This window comes from Dreissena polymorpha, chromosome 7, assembly GCF_020536995.1.
Source record: "Dreissena polymorpha isolate Duluth1 chromosome 7, UMN_Dpol_1.0, whole genome shotgun sequence".
In the NCBI taxonomy this organism is placed as follows: Eukaryota; Metazoa; Mollusca; class Bivalvia; order Myida; family Dreissenidae; genus Dreissena; species Dreissena polymorpha.
Window position 1 is genome coordinate 66,915,089 of NC_068361.1, and position 18,702 is coordinate 66,933,790.

General features: G+C 36.0%; 1 protein-coding gene and 1 long non-coding RNA gene across 11 annotated transcripts in view; both read left to right on the forward strand.

The window, feature by feature from the left end:
- LOC127838901 (zinc finger protein 160-like) overlaps window positions 1-18,702 on the forward strand; it is a 91,507-nt gene that overhangs the window by 23,231 nt on the left and 49,574 nt on the right. The window lies entirely within an intron of this gene.
- On the forward strand, window positions 10,855-16,607 carry LOC127838907 (uncharacterized). Of its 2 annotated transcripts, XR_008030034.1 has the most exons (6): window positions 10,855-11,026; window positions 11,840-11,928; window positions 13,147-13,270; window positions 14,233-14,338; window positions 15,686-15,741; window positions 16,192-16,607. It is a non-coding gene; the product is annotated as an uncharacterized LOC127838907 (long non-coding RNA). The 2 variants fall into 2 exon arrangements; XR_008030033.1 differs by having other exon boundaries at window positions 10,859-11,928.

The following is an 18,702-nucleotide window of genomic DNA, read 5'->3' on the forward strand; positions in this document are numbered from 1 at the left end:
GATCCACTTTACTTCTAAAGTATCAAGGCTATTGCTTTCAAACTTCAAATACTTTCATGCTATCATGAGGTTACTGTACCTGGCAAGTTGAATTTTACCTTGACCTTTGAATGACCTTGACTCTCAAGGTAAAATTATTAAATTTTGCTAAAATTGCCATAACTTCTTTATTTATGATTAGATTTGATTGATACTTTGACAAAACTACTCTTACCTGACATACCACAATAGACTCCACCCAAACCATCCCCCGTGCCCTCCCCCCCCCGAATCCTCCCCCCTAATTTTTTGTTTAAGATCATATCACAAATGATCACCACACCCTCACACTATACCCCCCCCACCCCACCCCCCCCCCATTTTTTTTTGAAACGGTTAAAAAACACAAATATTTATTTTTATTATTTTATTTTTGAAATACCGTCCAACCATCGCACCCAAAAATCTCCTCCCCCCACGCCCCCCCCCCATTTTTTTTTTGAAGATCATCTCACAAATGACCACCACACCATCACACTATTATACCCACCCCCCCCCCCCGAAAATTGTTTTTTTTTAAACGGTTAAAAAACAAATATTTTTATTATTTTATTTTTGAAATACCGTCCAACCATAGCACCCAAGAATCCCCTCCCCCCCCCCCCCCCAAATTTTTATATATTTTTTTTTCATTTTTGGAAGATAATGAAATAAATGTCCACACCCCTACACTATACACCCCTCTTCACTCCACCTCTCCCTCCTTTGTGATTTAAATTGAGAGTCCTTTCACCTTCAAAAAGAAAATAGATGAGCGGTCTGCACCCGCAAGGCGGTGCTCTTGTTTAACTTGAAATAATTGTGCAATATTGAAGATCAATTCATGAATGTTTTAATAGTATTGTATGGTCAATAGGAGCAAAACATATATATTCATAGTTCAAATATTATGCATATTTAGTTGATTTATGCGCCTGGAGTGGTGGCATGTAGCATTTGAACTGTCTTTTCGCCTGTCCGTCCGAAAACTTTAACATTGGCCATAACTTTTGCAATATTGAAGATAGCAACTTGATATTTGGCATTCATTTGTATGTCATGGACCTGCACATTTTGAGTTTTAAAGGGCAAGGTCATCCTTCAAGGTCAACGGTAAAAAAAAAAAAATTCAAGGTATGTAATAAACTTTAAAGGGAGATAATTTCTATTTATCATTTTGCAGGTACAGCTAAGTTTTACAAGGGTAATAATATTTTTTATTATATCCCTGTAAAAATATTACTTCCCTTGTAAAAACTATCTGTACCTGCCAGATGATAAAAACAAATTAAAGATAAATAAAAGCTGCGCATTCCGTGGTATTTTGTTTCTGACGAACACATCTCTTGTTTATGTTCAAATGTGTCCTGAAAAGGACCTATAATAATTATTGTTATTTTTCAGAAATTTACCAATGTGTATACTGCAAGACAGCATTCACAACTGCAATCCCGTGTGTGCGTCATTTGAGGAAAATGCATGGTGGTGATAAACTGACACAGAATGATCTACAAGTTCTGGATCAGTGGCTGCAAGAAAATGATCAATATAATAACAGTTGTGATATGAAGACTTACATGGGGATATATACAGAAGAGAGATTGTACAAGTGTGAAGTGTGTGGTTATGCATGTAACCAGAGTTATATCTTGAAGAAACATATGAGGATACATACAGGAGAGAGACCGTACAAGTGTGAGGTGTGTGGTTATGAATGTAACCGGAGTTATAACTTGAAGATGCATATGAGGAAGCATACAGGACAAAAAAGGTTCATGTGTGAGGTGTGTGGTTATGTATGTGCCAATAGTAGTACCTTGAAGACACACATGCGGATGCATACAGGAGAAAGCCTCTTCAAGTGTGAGGTGTGTGGTTATGCATGTAACCAGAGATTTAAATTGAAGACACACATGAGGAAACATGCTGGAGAGAGACCGTACAAGTGTGATGTGTGTGGTAATGAATTTAACCGGAGAGGTACCTTGAAGACACACATGAGGATACATACAGGAGAGAGACCATACAAGTGTGAAGTGTGTGGTTATGCATGTTACCGGAGTGGTAGCTTGAAGACACATATGAGGACACATACAGGAGAACGGAAATACATGTGTGAGGTGTGTGGTTATGCATTTACCACGAGTGATGCTTTGAAGACACACATAAGGACGCATACAGGAGAAAGGCTCTTCAAGTGTGAGGTGTGTGGTTATGCATTTACCCAGAGTGGTTCCTTGAAGACACATATGAGGAAACATACAGGAGAGAGACCGTACAAGTGTGAGGTGTGTGGATATGCATGTAACCAGAAAGGTAACTTGAAGTCACACATAAAGATACATACAGGAGAGAGACCGTACACGTGTGATGTTTGTGATAATACATTTAACGAAAGACGTTACTTGGTGAGACATTTGAAGATGCATGCAGGAGAATGCCTGTGCAAGTGTGAGGTATGTGGTTATGTATGTAAACGGAGTGGCAACTTGAAGAAACACATGATGGTTCATACAGGAGAGAGACCATACAAGTGTGATGTATGTGGCTATGCATGTAACCAGAGTGGTACCTTGAAGACACATATGAGGAGGCATACAGGAGAAAAACCATGCACGTGTGAGGTGTGTGGTTATGTATTTAACCAGAGTTGTGCATTGAAGAAGCATATGAGGATACATACAGGAGAGAGACGGTACACGTGTGAAGTGTGTGGTTATGCATGTAATGACAGTGGTATCTTGAAGAAGCACATGAGGATACATACAGGCGAGAGACCGTACATGTGTGAGGTGTCTGGTAATGCATTTAACAAAAGTAATGCTTTGAAGACACACATAAGGACGCATACAGGAGAAAAGCTCTTCAAGTGTGAGTTGTGTGGTAATGCATTTACCCAGAAGGGTACCTTGAAGACACATATGAGGACGCATACAGGAGAGAGACCATACACATGTGAGGTGTGTGGTTATGCATGTAATCAGAAAGGTAACTTGAAGGCACACATAAAGATACATACAGGAGAGAGACCGTACAAGTGTGACATGTGTGGTTATGCATGTAACCATAGTAGTAGCTTGATGAGGCATTTGAAGATACATGCAGGAGAAAGCCTGTGTAAGTGTAAGGTGTGTGGTTATGTATGTAACCAGGGTGGGGACTTGAAGAAACACATGAAGATCCATACAGGAGAAACTGTACAAGTGTGAGGTGTGTGGTTATGCATGTTAACAGAGAGGTAACTTGATGAGGTACATGTGGATACATACAGGAGGGAGTGTGGTCTCAAAATAATTAAACTGCACATCGTTCATAAGTTTAATATTAATTTCAGTTTTTTTTAATACGTTGACACATCTATTTTAAGATCATAGTGTCGTTCTATATTTCTTCAGATCAATAAAGAAGGTTTAATAGGTTAACATGCATTGATGAAATTAAAAATTGTAGAAAAAAAGAAATCAAATATGATTCTTTAGGCGATAATAGGGAAGAAAAAGTAATTGTTAAAGCCATACACCTTAGTTGGTATAGTAAATTTAAGTACATATATATAAATATAAAACATATTTTATCTATGCCAGTTAGAATATATCTGGTGGTTACAAGTTATAAATCCGTCTTTTTTGCGCTTTAAAACTTAAATATAATGGCGTTTGTCGTAATGAATGGACGTATACGTCTAGAAATCCTACTTTCGGTTTTAAAAGCATTAACGTTTGAAAAAAAAGAAATAACTTTCTTACTAGGCTATAGATTTAATTTTATCTATGCCAATTAGTATATTGTAATACCCTGTATTACTGTTATCCGAGTATCATATATGTCCGAAAAATGTACACATAAGAGCGCCTTACCTGTTTAACTTTAATAATCCAAATTGACCTTGTTGATATCTGGTTTAACAAACCTTATCAAATGTTTGTTAAATTCAGTTTATGCTTTCTCCATTATTGAATCACCATTACTTGTAATTTGAATCGTCAGCTTTGAATTTGAACGCGGGTTGAATGTTACATAGGTCAGCCATTTTCAATGTCGAAGGTCATGCCGTAGTAATTTAATTTTACTCAGATAATTTATATCTTTTCGAGGAAATATGTTTTCTCAATGGTTATGCGTAGTATAATGACTTGTTAACTGTTTTATTGTTACAATGTTACTTATACTTCTAGTAGTCCTTTCAGATATTAATGCTGATAGGGAACTATTTAAAGTACTTTCGCGCAATGCTTTCGCATTGCTTTCACTGTGTGTAAAACGAAATATTGTCTCTATGCTTGAGAAATGTTGTGAAAGCATTGTTTAGTGATGCATGATATTTTCTAAGCTTTTAATTGATGTGATGCTTTCTTGTAAGACTTGCAATGCTGTCTTAGCAGATGTTGTTTATGATGGTAAAAACCCTTTTACGCTGTTAAATACTTTCATGAACGTCTTGTTCTGCTTGGTTGCCAGCAAAGCCCAGCCTCAGCAACAGCCTATAAAAAGAGCTGTTTTTGTGATGACGTCAGTCGTTAATTGGCTCAGTGGCTATACTTGGCTCGTAACTTAAGTAACCTTTTTCCAAGATGTCAAAAGCCAACAACAAAGGTATTAACTAAAATATACGACTCACTTACGCTATCATATCTTAAATAAGACTACAACTTTACTTAATTTAACTTTCGTTTTAAATCTTCATTGAACTAAAATATAAACAACAACTAAAGAGTGACGACTGGTTCCATCGCCATCATCCATTATAACTGCAAAGTACTAAAATGACCTTGTTGTGTAACTTACCAAACATAGTGCTGTTTTTATGGTGTAAGTTATGATAGATCTACTCCTCTAATAAATACAACTGCAGAAACCAGAAACTGACTTATTTTATCTTTTTAATGCGTTGTGTTTAAGAAAGTTCATAAATGCAACATCACTGATACCGCTCGGCTTACAATATATATGGTGGTTACAAGGAAGAAATCCGCCTTTTTGCGCTTTAAAGCTTAAAATATTCGCGTTTGTCGAAATGAATGAACGTATACGTATAGAATAACAACTTTCGGTTTTAAAAGCGGTACCTTTTGAAAAATAATAAATTACTTTCTTACTAGGCTATAGATTTAATGACAATTTTCCACACTTTTAAATTGCATCTATATGTTTTGATTAACATGTATTTCATTTAAAAGTCAGAGGCAAGGTGTGTAGTTTTAAGTTCTTACGATTAATATTATAATATATAATTGTATTGTAAGTAATTTAATACTAACAAGATGTGTTCAGGTTTTTCGAACTTTTTTCAAAAGCAGTATTAAGAATTGAGTCTTTGAAATCCAGGCCAAGTCTGACAACTACCAGACCAATCTGACAAAAAAAAACTAAAATGCCTGACAAAAATTTGGTTGCTGTCAGAAACAATGTCTGACAAAAGTATGTAAAAAATGCATTTTATCTGTAACCAGCATGAATGACTGACAAGTTGACCAGCTGTCTGACAAGAGTTTAACCTTCATTGAATTTGAAGATTTGTCTAACAGGTACTTTAGGGATTTTTCAGCAGCGTTTGTGTAACCTTGTATATCAGAAATATTTTAATCCCGCTGTGAAAAAAGGGATGAAATGCATGTGCCGAAAGTGTTTTTTCCAGATTGGCCTGTGCATTCAGCAAAGCCTAATCAAGGACAATAGTTTCCTCGTTAACTAGATTTAAATGAAGAAGGGTCTTCCTTTAAATAAAAAACACAATAAAGCAGACAGTACCATCCCTGATTAGCCTTTGAAGACTGGTGGTTTTCATTCTTAGGGTCTGAAAGCTCTTCTTCATAGCACCAGCATTTTTATACACCCCTATGTCCAACAGAGTGAATGAAGATAACAGAAGAATATAGATTGTTTCCTTAATACCATAATACATTCATGAAGATAAATTAAAGGAGTATGTTTTAGTTCATCTGAGCAGATAGTGTTGTTTAGGAGATTTTTTAGGAAATCCTGTCTTCGGTCATCCGTAATTCCGTGCATCTAAAAAGGTTTTCTTCTAAATCTTTCTCCTGAACCGCTTGGCAGAGTTTATGGGAACTTCACAGGAATGATCTTTCAAAAATGTTGAAAATTATTTCACTCCATTGCATTTGCAGGTCATCAGAGCTAATGATAGATTTTAGAAATGAAAACAAGAAATAATATCTGAAACCATAACCGTTAGGGCTTAAATAGTTGGTGTGTTACATTGTCTAGTGTTCCTCTTCAAAATTTCAAGTCATGCCCTTTAGGTAAAAAATAGCGTCACTCCAGGGAGCCTTTTCATCTTTGGTTGCAGCGCAGTTGCAAATTTGCAAATAATTGCAACTTTCAACTACGCTGCAAACAAAGATGAAACGGCTCCCAGGTATCACCGCAATAATGTAGACTTTTAGTTAAGTATCTTTAAATTCTTTAAAACAACAATGCGCTGCGGTGTAATATTTGGCATGTAAAATTTTTATGGGTTTCTACCAATTCTATTTGGCATGTAATACTGTCATGGGTCTTCTACCAATTCTATTTGGCATGTAACATAGTTATGGGTCCTCTACCAAGTCTACATGTGTATTTGGCATGTAACATCATAATGGGTCCCCTACAAAGTCTATATGGCATGTAACATCGTTTGGGTCTTCAATCAAGTCTATTTGGCATGAAACATCGTTATGGGTCCGCCACTAAGTCTATTTGGCATGTAACACTCTTATATGTCATTACCAACTCTATTTGGAATGTAACTCTATTATGGGTCCTCTACCAAGTCTATTTGGCATGTAACATTGTTATGGGTTCTCTACCAAGTCTATTTGGCATGTAACATCATAATGGGTCCTCTACAAAGTCTATTTTGGCATGTAACAGCATTATGGGTCTTCAACCAAGTCTTTCTGCATGTAACATCATAATGGGTCTTCAACCAAGTCTTTCGGCATGTAACATCATAATGGGTCCTCTACCAAGTCTATTTGGAATGTAACGTCATAATGATTGTTCTACCAAGTTTGTTTGGCATGTAACATCGTTTTGGTCCTTCACCAAGTCTATTTGGCATATAACACTGTTATGGGTCCTCTACCAAGTCTATTTGGCATGTAACACTGTTATGGGTCCGCTACCAAGTCTGTTTGGCATGTAACACTGTTATGGGTACTCTACCAAGTCTATTTGGTATGAAACACTTTTATGGGTCCTCTACCAAGTCTATTAAAATCATGCCCCAGGGTTAAGACTTGAATTGTTATGAAGCTTTTTTGTTTCTATGATATTTACAGCTGTAAGTATAGGGAAAACTTCTAAATAAATAATCTCTTCTGGAACCAATACACCCAGAGATTTGGTTTTGTGCATGTTAATTCAAATTGTTTTTATGTACCAATTTTGTTCAAAACATGCCCATTGGGTCATATTGACCCAGCCCTAATGATGCTATCTGTTTTCCTTATGTATATTGTCAATACTTAAACAAATCTCTGATATTTATTTTAAGTAATTTGGCTCTGTGGTCCTCTACAAGGTTTGTACAAATTGTGTCCATGGGAGTCTAAATTGTCTTTTATGTGTTGTTACTTATTTCCCTTGCATTTTAACGTGTGGTTACGTATTTCCTTTACAATTATTTTTTAATAACATTCAAAAATATCTAGAAAACCGCATGGCACAGAGGTTTGGTATTTGACCAGTATGATTGTTATGTGGTCCTCTACCAAGTTTGTTCAAATTATACCCATGTGAGTGACATTACACCCATTTACAATGTTTTTAATTGGTTACACAAGTTTGGATGATTAATAACATGTATAATAGGCAATTGGGATTTAATACTTTTCTGTGGACTTGCATGGAAACTCCAATCTAAATAACACAAAATATTGTATTATTGGAAATCAATTTGTGATTTTGGTAAATTGTTCAATCAGTTAAAAGTATTGTTTTACAAATTTAATGTTGTGTTTTATAAAAGGAAAAAACGTTTATCTCATCGCAGTATTCTCATTAAGTTAGTGGTTGTTTCATGTTTTGCTTATTGTACATCAATATGTTTTGTACTTGTAATTTCATTTTGTTCCCATTTGATAATTAGATGAACACTCTTTATCTTGATTATGAAATGTTATCTTATATTTACTTAAACTGTTACCTATGAGCTAATAAAAAACTTGCACTTACAATGTATGTGGTTCAATCAAATATTTATTAGAATTTCAATTAAGAATGCATTTAATAACATTTTGGTATTTATCAATTGAGACTTTCATGCGAAAATGGGTCTTATGCAATATGCGGCCAGCAGAGCTCAATAGCAACCTTGTCTGCTATAAAGTCAGGCAAGGTAGCGTGGTCTTATTAGCTGATAAGGTAGCTCCTCACCAGACTGCGCTTATGCACAAGTTTGTTTTTCGTTCAAATTCTGGGTCGGTATTCGGTCATATTCCCAATTAAAAAAGTGTATATTTTTCCCCAATCGAACCTAAAAATCCCAATTGTAGGGTTCGCTCCGCAATCGCTCCGTTATCCTATAATGGGAATCTTATGTTAGATGCAGGAGGCAACGTTTATGTCCGAGAGCGACAAAACGTGGCACAATTGTGTCCCTCAGATAGTTCAGCGTGTCTCAAGTGTCGTCGACCGTCCCGATTACCTCGTTCCCGGCAAAAATGGTGCCGGAGGTGCGCGGTTCGCTCCGCAATTGCCCCGTTATCCTATAATGGGAGTATAATGTTGGATGCAGGAGGCAATGTTTATGTCCGAGAGCGACGAAACTTGGCACAATTGTGTCCCACAGATAGTGCAACATGTCTCAAGTGTCGTTCCGATGAGCGGTGAGAGTTTCCGGTAAAAGTTGCGCCGAAGGTTACACGATGATGCTCTGAATTTAATACTTATTTTAATTAAATAATTTATCCTTTGCTTGAATTATAAAAAAATGCACCCAGAAATTTCAATATCTTTTTAAGTATCTTAAGATAAATTACCTACAGAATTAGAAATTTCCCTTATTAGAAACAAATATGAAACAAATAATCAAATTGGATCCACTTATATTACAATATTTGTAAACGAACAGAACTTAATATATTCTTATAGTACATATTAAATTATATATAAGCGCCCATGCTCTCATCAATTGGAACTTGTTTATGTTTAAAACGTCAACCGCGAAGTATTAACAAGTACAGAATAAAGAACTATTCAATTATGTATTGAACATGTTTTAAAAATGTTTTTGTTTTTCTCGAAACATTTAAAACACAGTTTGTATTGTTTGTATGCTGGTAGGTGTGTGCGCGTGTGTTTGCGTGTGTGTGTGTGTGTGTGTGTGCGTGCGTGCGTGCGTGCGTGTGTGTGTGTGTGTGTGTGTGTGCGTGTGTGTGTGCGTGCGTGCATGCGTGCGTGCGTGTGACTGCGCTTATAAATCCCCCTGGCTGTATGCGTTTGCCTCTCATATAAAATGATTGATTCTGACAATGTATGTTCCATGTGTGTAAACTATTATGAATGATTCCATTGAATATGTTTACACTTGTGTAAATTTAAAAAACAATTCTGAATGAAAAAATATGGCAGAGCAGTCATTTACCCAGCATTTTAGCAGAGACGTAGATAATCTACGTCTCTGATCATACTGATTCATTTTTTATACGAAAAGTATACAAATATACAATGTTACTTTAAAAAAAAGTTAAACTGTCCACCTGAGTAATCGGCACCCGCTTTATTTGTCACTCCAGACAATCGAATCTCGACTTATTTTTAAGCTGCAATCCGAAAATTTGCAGCTCCGGATAATAAACTCCTTTATAACGGACATCCGCCACCATACATATTCGATTGTAATATTTGCTTTAGGTTCGGTAAGAGCTTATGAGCGATGCAGAAACGTGGCTTATTTATGGAACGAACTCGACATCGCCACGACGATTCGCTTAGTTGTTTTTTATATTCGAGAACCACTGGGAAAACGACAATCTACAGCTGCCTAGGGCCTCCAACCCGGAAAGCAGAAGGGCGAAACGTTGAGTTATGCGCCCCAAAATTAATATGTGTAGTACAGGTCAATTTGTTATCTCCCTTTTCATATAACATACATTTACTTCTTTGTGTGAATTTCGTCCTCTCGCCAGTGTTCGTTCACCCATGAAAGCTCGTGCAATTGTGGTCATGTCCAATCGTTATTTAGAATTGAACTGTTGCAAGATTTTCATTGGTCATTCAAATGTACCTGTTGATTTCATTATGAAATTACTGACCACGCTTGCATTTGCCAAGATCGTCTAGTGGACGCAAGTCCATAGTCGTTGTTTTATTCCAACCTGGTGAGTTAATCAGTTTTCATTTATTGAACATTGTGTATTATTGCATTATGAAATGTGTGTGAATTAGTTTAATTAATGAGAAGTTCATTTAATTCATATTTCGTAGTATCGTATGTTTTGTTCTGTTTGTAAAATATTGTCATTGTTTTGTGTAGGTCTTTTCCGTCATGGCTATATTGGTCAGCGTCAATAAATACAATTAAACCTCCACGGCTTTGATTGAATGATGTGCCCCCAATCTCCACACCCAACTACAAATTTGACTGGGTGTGGAGATTGGGGGCACATCATTCAATCAAAGCCGTGGAGGTTTAATTGTATGTATTGACGCTGACCAATATAGCCATGACGGAAAAGACCAGGTTTGAATAAAACAACGACTATGGACTTGCGTCCACTAGACGATCTTGGCAAATGCAAGCGTGGTCAGTAATTTCATAATGAAATCATGCACTTTGATGTGTTCTACACACCACACTCAATTTTAAGGTCACTAGGTCAAAGGTCAAGGTCTTTGTGATTTAAAAATAATTCTGACAAGCTTTCATTTATTCAAGACTGAACCTGCCGCAGAGCGTTGCTCTTGTCTTAAGTGTACTATTTTCTATGCAAAGGTGCAGATACTGGAGTATGATCATCTGGTTGGAGCAGTCAATGAGGGTGGATTCCACTTGTCTCTTATAGTAAGTGAAAATGATTCTCAATTTACTTGCGAAATATCACGGTTGTCAAATTTTTAACTTGGATACATGTATAAATGGCATGAAACATTGTCTACTGGGCCTCTACAAAAATTGGTTCCATAACAGAGCTGGGGCCAAAATTTGCCCTGTCCTGTGATGAATCTGTTTTTCCTCTATGTGAACAGTAAACCCTTCAAAAATCTTCACTCAAAACACATGGCATAGAGCTTACATTTTTGGCATTCGTATAGTGGGCTTCTACAAAGATTGTTGAGATTACAGGCTTGGGGCCAAAAGTTAGGCCCACCCTGGGGCCCAATATGTTTTCCCTACATGTATATACTAAAAATACTTCACAAATAGTCTTCTCTTAAACCACAAGGCATATAGGATAAATATTGTGCATACAAAATTGCCAAGTGGACATCTGCCAATATTGTTCAAATTTAGGCACACAGGTTAAAATTTGCCCTGTCCTGCTGGGCCATCGTGTTCATACAAGAAAGTATGTAGTTAGTAAAAACTTAAAAAAACCTTCTCTGAAAACATAAGGCATAGATAATAGGTTTTTGGCATGAACAATTTATAGTATTTTCATCTTGATTGCTAAATTTATTTTTCTTGTTCAAAAAAATATCCCCAACCTGGAGCAGTCAAATTATTTTTATATATGTACATAGAAAAAAAAACTTTAAAATTCTTCTAAATAGGTTAAATTTTCAAGATTCCTGCCAGTGGGACTAATTATTAAGATCGCATATTATTCAGGTTAGCACCCCAAGGCCCTCTGGGGGCCTCTTTTATTTTCTTCAGGTTGTGCAACCGAAAGACAACAAAGTATTGTACATAAATCCGATGGGGGAGCAGAATGTTTCCCAGCAACAGATCCTGCAACAATGGATGTAAATGTGTACATTATTTAATTAAACAGATTAGATACATTTAACTTCATATACTAAATTAGAAAATATCACAGACTGTAAAATGCTATGTAAATATTTAACTTGCAAATAATCATCATTTATATAAAAAGTTTACACTGATCAGATTGTGGAGGTTTTGGTGTCATGTCCGTTACCGAAATTAGACTTCCTGACAATATGTAGCATTAGCGTAATTCCTTCTAAGTTTGATTGACACCTTTCAGTGGTTTATGGGAATAATTGCTACCAAGAACTTTTTTATGTCCCCCACCACTATAGTGGGGGACATATTGTTTCTTCCCTGTCTGTAGGTCTATCTGTCTGTAGGTTTGTTTGTTGGTTTGAGTGTATGTTTGCGTCAAACTTTAAAATTTGCCATAACTTTTGCAATATTGAAGATAGCAGCTTGATATTTTGCATGCATGCATGTGTATCTCATGGAGATGCACATTTTGAGTGGTGAAAGGTCAAGGTCATCCTTTAAGGTCAAAGGTCAAATATATAGCTTCAAAGCGGCGCAATAGGGGACATAGTGTTTCTAAAAACACTTTTCTTGTTTAACCATGTGACCCTGACATTAACCTAACTAAAAATCCTGATAATTTACATTTAGGCTTAGTACTAGCACTTAGCAAGTTTCATTAATATTCCTGCATTGGTTTGTTTACGAGAAGAGGCGTGGACAAGGGAAACATTTCTTTACTTTATGCTTTTGTTTGCTCTTGTTTGAAGTACAAGAAATCCATGTTTTAACCTTCTAACCTTGACCCAAATAAAAATCCTCACAGTATGCCGAACCAAGCTAGCTATTAATAAATCTGACCAAGTAACATTAAAATCCTTCATTGATTTATGCAAAGAAGCACTGGCAAGGTAATTATGTTTTTAACCTTGTGAACTTGACTTAATTGACAAATCTGCCAATATGCAAACCAAGGCTTTGTAATGAACACTCCTTCTAAGTTTCTTTTTAATCCTTTAAGTGTTTTATGAGAATAAGTGCTGACAAGATTCAAGGAACATCTAACCAGACATCCTGACATCACTCTGGACAGCGCAAAAAATATGTCTCCATTACCAGCTAGGGAATTTCATTCCTTATTCATTCCAAAAATTTAGCAAATAATATTTGTACTCATAATGTATCATTTATGGTGATTTGATGATGTTGTTTTTTTACTTTTTGCTTTTGAACAGTAAATTTGTGCACATTCGGCGCTTATCCAGCATTGATATGGGCGGACCAATACATTGGAACATACTCTGCCCACGTCATGCAAAACAGTCAGATTCAATATCTTGCGGTGTCTACGTTTTAAAGGTAATGGAATCTGTTATTTGTACTTCCCAATGATTTTTTTTCTTTAAGCGTTGTTTGTCTTTTTGTCCATCTGTGACACTTTTCTGTCCACAGCTGTTTCTTAACTTTTTCTTGTAATGAACCTTAAAAATTATTTTCTATTATCATGTTGCATTGGTACACGCATAAAATTTATCTGCATCAACTTGGTAAGCCATAGTTATCCTCTTCATTTATTGAAAGTAAGGAATCTGCATCAACTTGGTAAAGCCATAGTTATCCTCTTCATTGATTGTAAGTAAGGAATCTGCATCAACTTGGTAAAGCCATAGTTATCCTCTTCATTGATTGAACGTTAGGAATCAGCATCAACTTGGTAAAGCCATAGTTATCCTCTTCATTGATTGAAAGTAAGGAATCTGCATCCACTTGGTAAAGCCATAGTTATCCTCTTCATTGATTGAAAGTAAGGAATCTGCATCAACTTGGTAAAGCCATAGTTATCCTCTTCATTGATTGAACGTTAGGAATCTGCATCAACTTGGTAAAGCCATAGTTATCCTCTTCATTGATTGAAAGTAAGGAATCTGCATCCACTTGGTAAAGCCATAGTTATCCTCTTCATTGATTGAAAGTAAGGAATCTGCATCAACTTGGTAAAGCCATAGTTATCCTCTTCATTGATTGAACGTTAGGAATCTGCATCAACTTGGTAAAGCCATAGTTATCCTCTTCATTGATTGAAAGTAAGGAATTTCATAACTTTTTTTTGCTTTCCATAGCTGTTGGTCAGTAACTATTGTATGTAACTACATGAAACTTGTAATTAATATGTATGTTCATAAAATGTTTGTGCGTGCCTAAGTATTACTTGGATTGCCTTGGTAAATTAGTTTTCAAACCCACTTAATTGGTTGAAACAGTTGTGTTTTTTTCTGCCCAATGCAACCTCTCAGTAAATATAATGATATTAACAACTTTAGTAAGCAGAATGCTACCTGCAGAATCAATCCCTAGAGTTTGTGCTCAGCAAAACACAACTACTAGAAGAACGGAGACGAATAGCCAGAAGACTGCTTTCTGAAGGGGGTAAATAATTTTATTTCCAACAAAAAGAAACACTGTATATATTTTATCATTTATCACTTTTCCACCATTTTATCATTTATCACTTTTCCACCAAAATGTTATATATGTTTTATATGTTTTGATTTAAAACCAAAAAAAAGCAAACCGTTATTATAACTTACCAGTGTTTTTTATCCAGAAAAGTTTTTTTTATGCTTTCTTAAGTGAATTACTTTCCATTGCTTTTTTTACTGGATTATGAAAAAAAAATTGTTCAATAAGGAAAATGATAGAAAATGGCTTTACAAATAAGAAACAAATCATTGCAATATGATTATATTTTTTATTTTATTTTGTACTTTGCTGTGTATTCTTATGATCTCTCTGGGTTTGTCTGTTGGTAAGTCCTGAGTAAAGGAGCATGTCAATGGCAAATAGGGGATCTAATTGTCAGAAATAAATAAAACTATTAAAGGGTATTTAATTTACTTAATGATTTATTTAAAATGATACCCCATTATAATAATAATCCTGTAAGATAGGTGTTTTAATAAGTATTAAAAAAATCCCCAGGGCACTTTAACTAAAAATGAAGTAGAATGTAAATCATCAAGAGTCAAGACTAAAATTAACTTAAGTGTTATGCTATGCACTTATGATAATTGATAAAATTGTTAAGTCAAAGAAATGAAACACACACACAAAATTCCAATACTGTCCCTGTGGAATTCGAACTCATACACTACAGAATCTGCTGGTTTGCATGTACAGTGTGAACATGTATACATGTATATGTAAATGAATTTATATTGCACTTTGGATGCCCCCAGGGGTTATACTGTTTTGCGCATGTAGGTCCGTCGGTCGGTCCGTCCACCAAATGGTTTCCGGATGTTAACTCAATAACGCGTAAACCTAGGATCATGATACATTATTGGTACAATGATTATGACTGGCACATGTCCCCTATTGATTTTCAGGTCACTTCTTCAAAGGTCAAGGTCACATTGACTAGAAACAGTAAAATTGTTTCCGGATGATAACTCCAGAATGCTTAGGCCAAGGATCATGTAACTTCATAGGTACATTGATCATGATTGGCAGATAACCCCTATTGATTTTCAGGTCACTAGGTCAAGGTCACATTGACCTGAAGCATTAAAATAGTTTCTAACATATTCACACAATGGCCACTATAACTGACAGCCCATTCAAGGGGCATGCGTGTTTTACAAACAGCCCTTGTTTGCATGCCTTGTTTGAAAAGCCATAGAAATAATATGTTTGGACACATGAATGACTAAATTAATTGCTGCAAATACTTTTAAAGCATATTTATTTATTCAAATTGTTAACTTACTTTTCTAGAATTCATTGGAGGTCATCTAGAAGAGATAGCAAGTAGCCCATCAGTCGAACATGAGGTAACAGCCACCTTACTATATTGATGTGAATTAATTATAAAAATAAATATGTTTTAAAAATGCAGAAAAAGTTATCCGATGAAAGAGCAGTGGAATATCTTAGGCAAAGGACTCAGAATGGAAAGGGTTTGAGGAAACACTGTCTAGTCAGTAAGAAACACTTGATTATACAATCTCTTAGCAAAAGCAATAAGAGTCACTGTTAAAAACGTGCCCTTGCTAACAAATCTTTACTCAAAGTAAGGATAATTTCTGTTGTTGCTTTTCTATAATTCCTTTCTGATCTGATTTCCCATTCACATGATATTTCATCTCCAACATTAAAATATTAGGAAAACATAAGTGAAAATCACAGGAGTAATGAGATTGCAGCTGTCATTTACGGTAGAGAAAATGAGAATACAAAAACATAAAAGAAGTAAATATGAGTTCATCATGATCATTTTGCAGAACTCGGACCAGCTGGCAAACAACCCTGCCTCTGCCATGGATTTGGAAGGGGGAGACACTGACCCAGTAGTCGATCATGTAGCAACAGCCAGGGTACTCTATTTATGTGAATTAATTGTAAACGTAAATGGATCAAAAATGCAGAAAAAGTAATCTGATCAAAGAGCAGTGAATTATCTTAGGCAGCAGGAGACTTAGAGTGATAAGGGTTTGAGAAAACACTGTTTGTTAGTAAGTCAATAACACTTGATTAAACAATCGCAATCAGAGTTACTGTTAAAAGAGTATCCTTGCTAACAAATCATTCTTCAGTCTTATGGTAATTTCAGTTGTAGCTTTTCTAAATTGATAAACCTCTTGTGTACCATAATGCAAAGCATATTTTTAGAGGTTCATCGACGTATCTTTTAGGTTAATTGTGGTATCGGTATACATTTTGTTTATTATTGGATTGTTAAATTTTGCAAGAAATATTTTAGGAAAGAGTCAGTGTTCACATTTATGCACTTCTGCAGAGAAGTGTTTGCATCTATATGCATCACACTTATTAGCCGGATTTTTTTCGAAAAAATCTCGGCTTATAGATTGATGTTGTCGGGCGGGCGGGCGGGGGGGCGGGCGGGGGGGCGGGCGGCGTGCTCGAAAATGTTAAAGTTCTTATTTCATGGTATAACTTTGGTATGCTTGGACCTAGAGTCTTCAAACTTGACATGAAGGTTGGCCAGGATTAACAGATGACCACTGGTCATTTCAAGGTCATTCATTTGAAGGTCAAGGTCACTGTGACCTTCAATATAAAAAATGTTAAAGTTGTTATAACTTTGGTATGCTTGGACCTAGAGTCTTGAAACTTGACATGAAGGTTGGCCATAACTAGTTAGTAACCACTGGTCATTTCAAGGTCATTCATTTGAAGGTCAAGGTCACTGTGACCTTGAATGTAAAAATGTGATGATTAGCTATTCCCTATTAATAATATTTGAAATGTTAATTTATTTGATATTTCACAAAAAATATAAATCAATTTCAAACAAATGGCAAAGTTTTTTTAGCCGGCGATTGGAACGCTCGAGTAGGAAATAAGCGAGATTTTATTGTTTGGGACCTCACAATTAATCCCATAAATGACCAGTCTTACGCAAGTGACTCTCAACTTACCCGGAATTCAATGGAATCAAAAACTAATTGTTTTGGTAAGAAGCTTGACATGTGCATATCGCTCTCATCGAGAATAGCTAACGGTAGGTTAAACAATGATAGTTTAGGAGCTTTTAAGTTCATGGATCCACGTGGTTCTAGTGTCATTGAATACGTGTTACCACGTGAAGAAAACTTTAATCTGATAACACGTTTTAACGTTGACTCTTATTCAGTATGGTCAGATCATGGTCCACTGCTATTTAATAACAAGTGTAATACTGCATTATCGAGAAGTGTTAAATGAATCTAGTACAACACGTATTAGTTGGTTGGATCAGAATCGTGACGAATTTCGACAAAAATTAATCTCAAATTCACATAGGTTAAACAGTATTATCGATGATATCGATTGTAATAGCTTTGACAGTAATGATTATTGCGTGGCGAGATTCTCAAAAGTACTCAGCGAATCTGGTGAGCCTAGCATATGTCCGATACACCCTGTTCAGGAAATCCCAACTAGATTATGCACATTCTGTGCCATTCACCCGTGCAATTGAAAATAGTACTCCAAATAGATATTACACGTGCGTTGTTTTTGCGCCAAGGCGTGTTGTGTGAGTTATTTACAAGCCTTTAACTTTACAGTGGTAAATACTGGCAGAGAGCAAGACATCGTTGGACATCGAAGCAAAATATGTACATATGCATTGCCTTTGCACCATGGTTATATAATTCCAACTAGATATTGCACATTGCGCGCTATATATATCGCAACATATAACACCAAAAAGATGTTGCCCATATTCTGTTAATGCCCCGCAGCGTATTGTTGCACTCATTCACATGCCTCAGACTGCATGATGGTTTATACCCGCTCGTGGACAGACACCGTTGCGCGTTTGAGGATAAATAGAACTCAAAATAGATATAGCACTTTCTGTACTATGGAAAAAATCAAGTCCAATCCGATAGAGCACAGGTGGTGTGAATGGTCCGAAATGAAATATTTTACGGAATCACACGCCTAGCATATGTCCGATACACCCTGGTCAGGAAATCCCAACTAGATTATGCACATTCTGTGCCATTCACCCGTGCAATTAAAAATAGTACTCCAAATAGATATTACACGTGCGTTGTTTTTGCGCCAAGGCGTGTTGTGTGAGTTATTTACAAGCCTTTAACTTTACAGTGGTAAATACTGGCAGAGAGCAAGACATCGTTGGACATCGAAGCAAAATATGTACATATGCATTGCCTTTGCACCATGGTTATATAATTCCAACTAGATATTGCACATTGCGCGCTATATATATCGCAACATATAACACCAAAAAGAATTTGCCCATATTCTGTTAATGCCCCGCA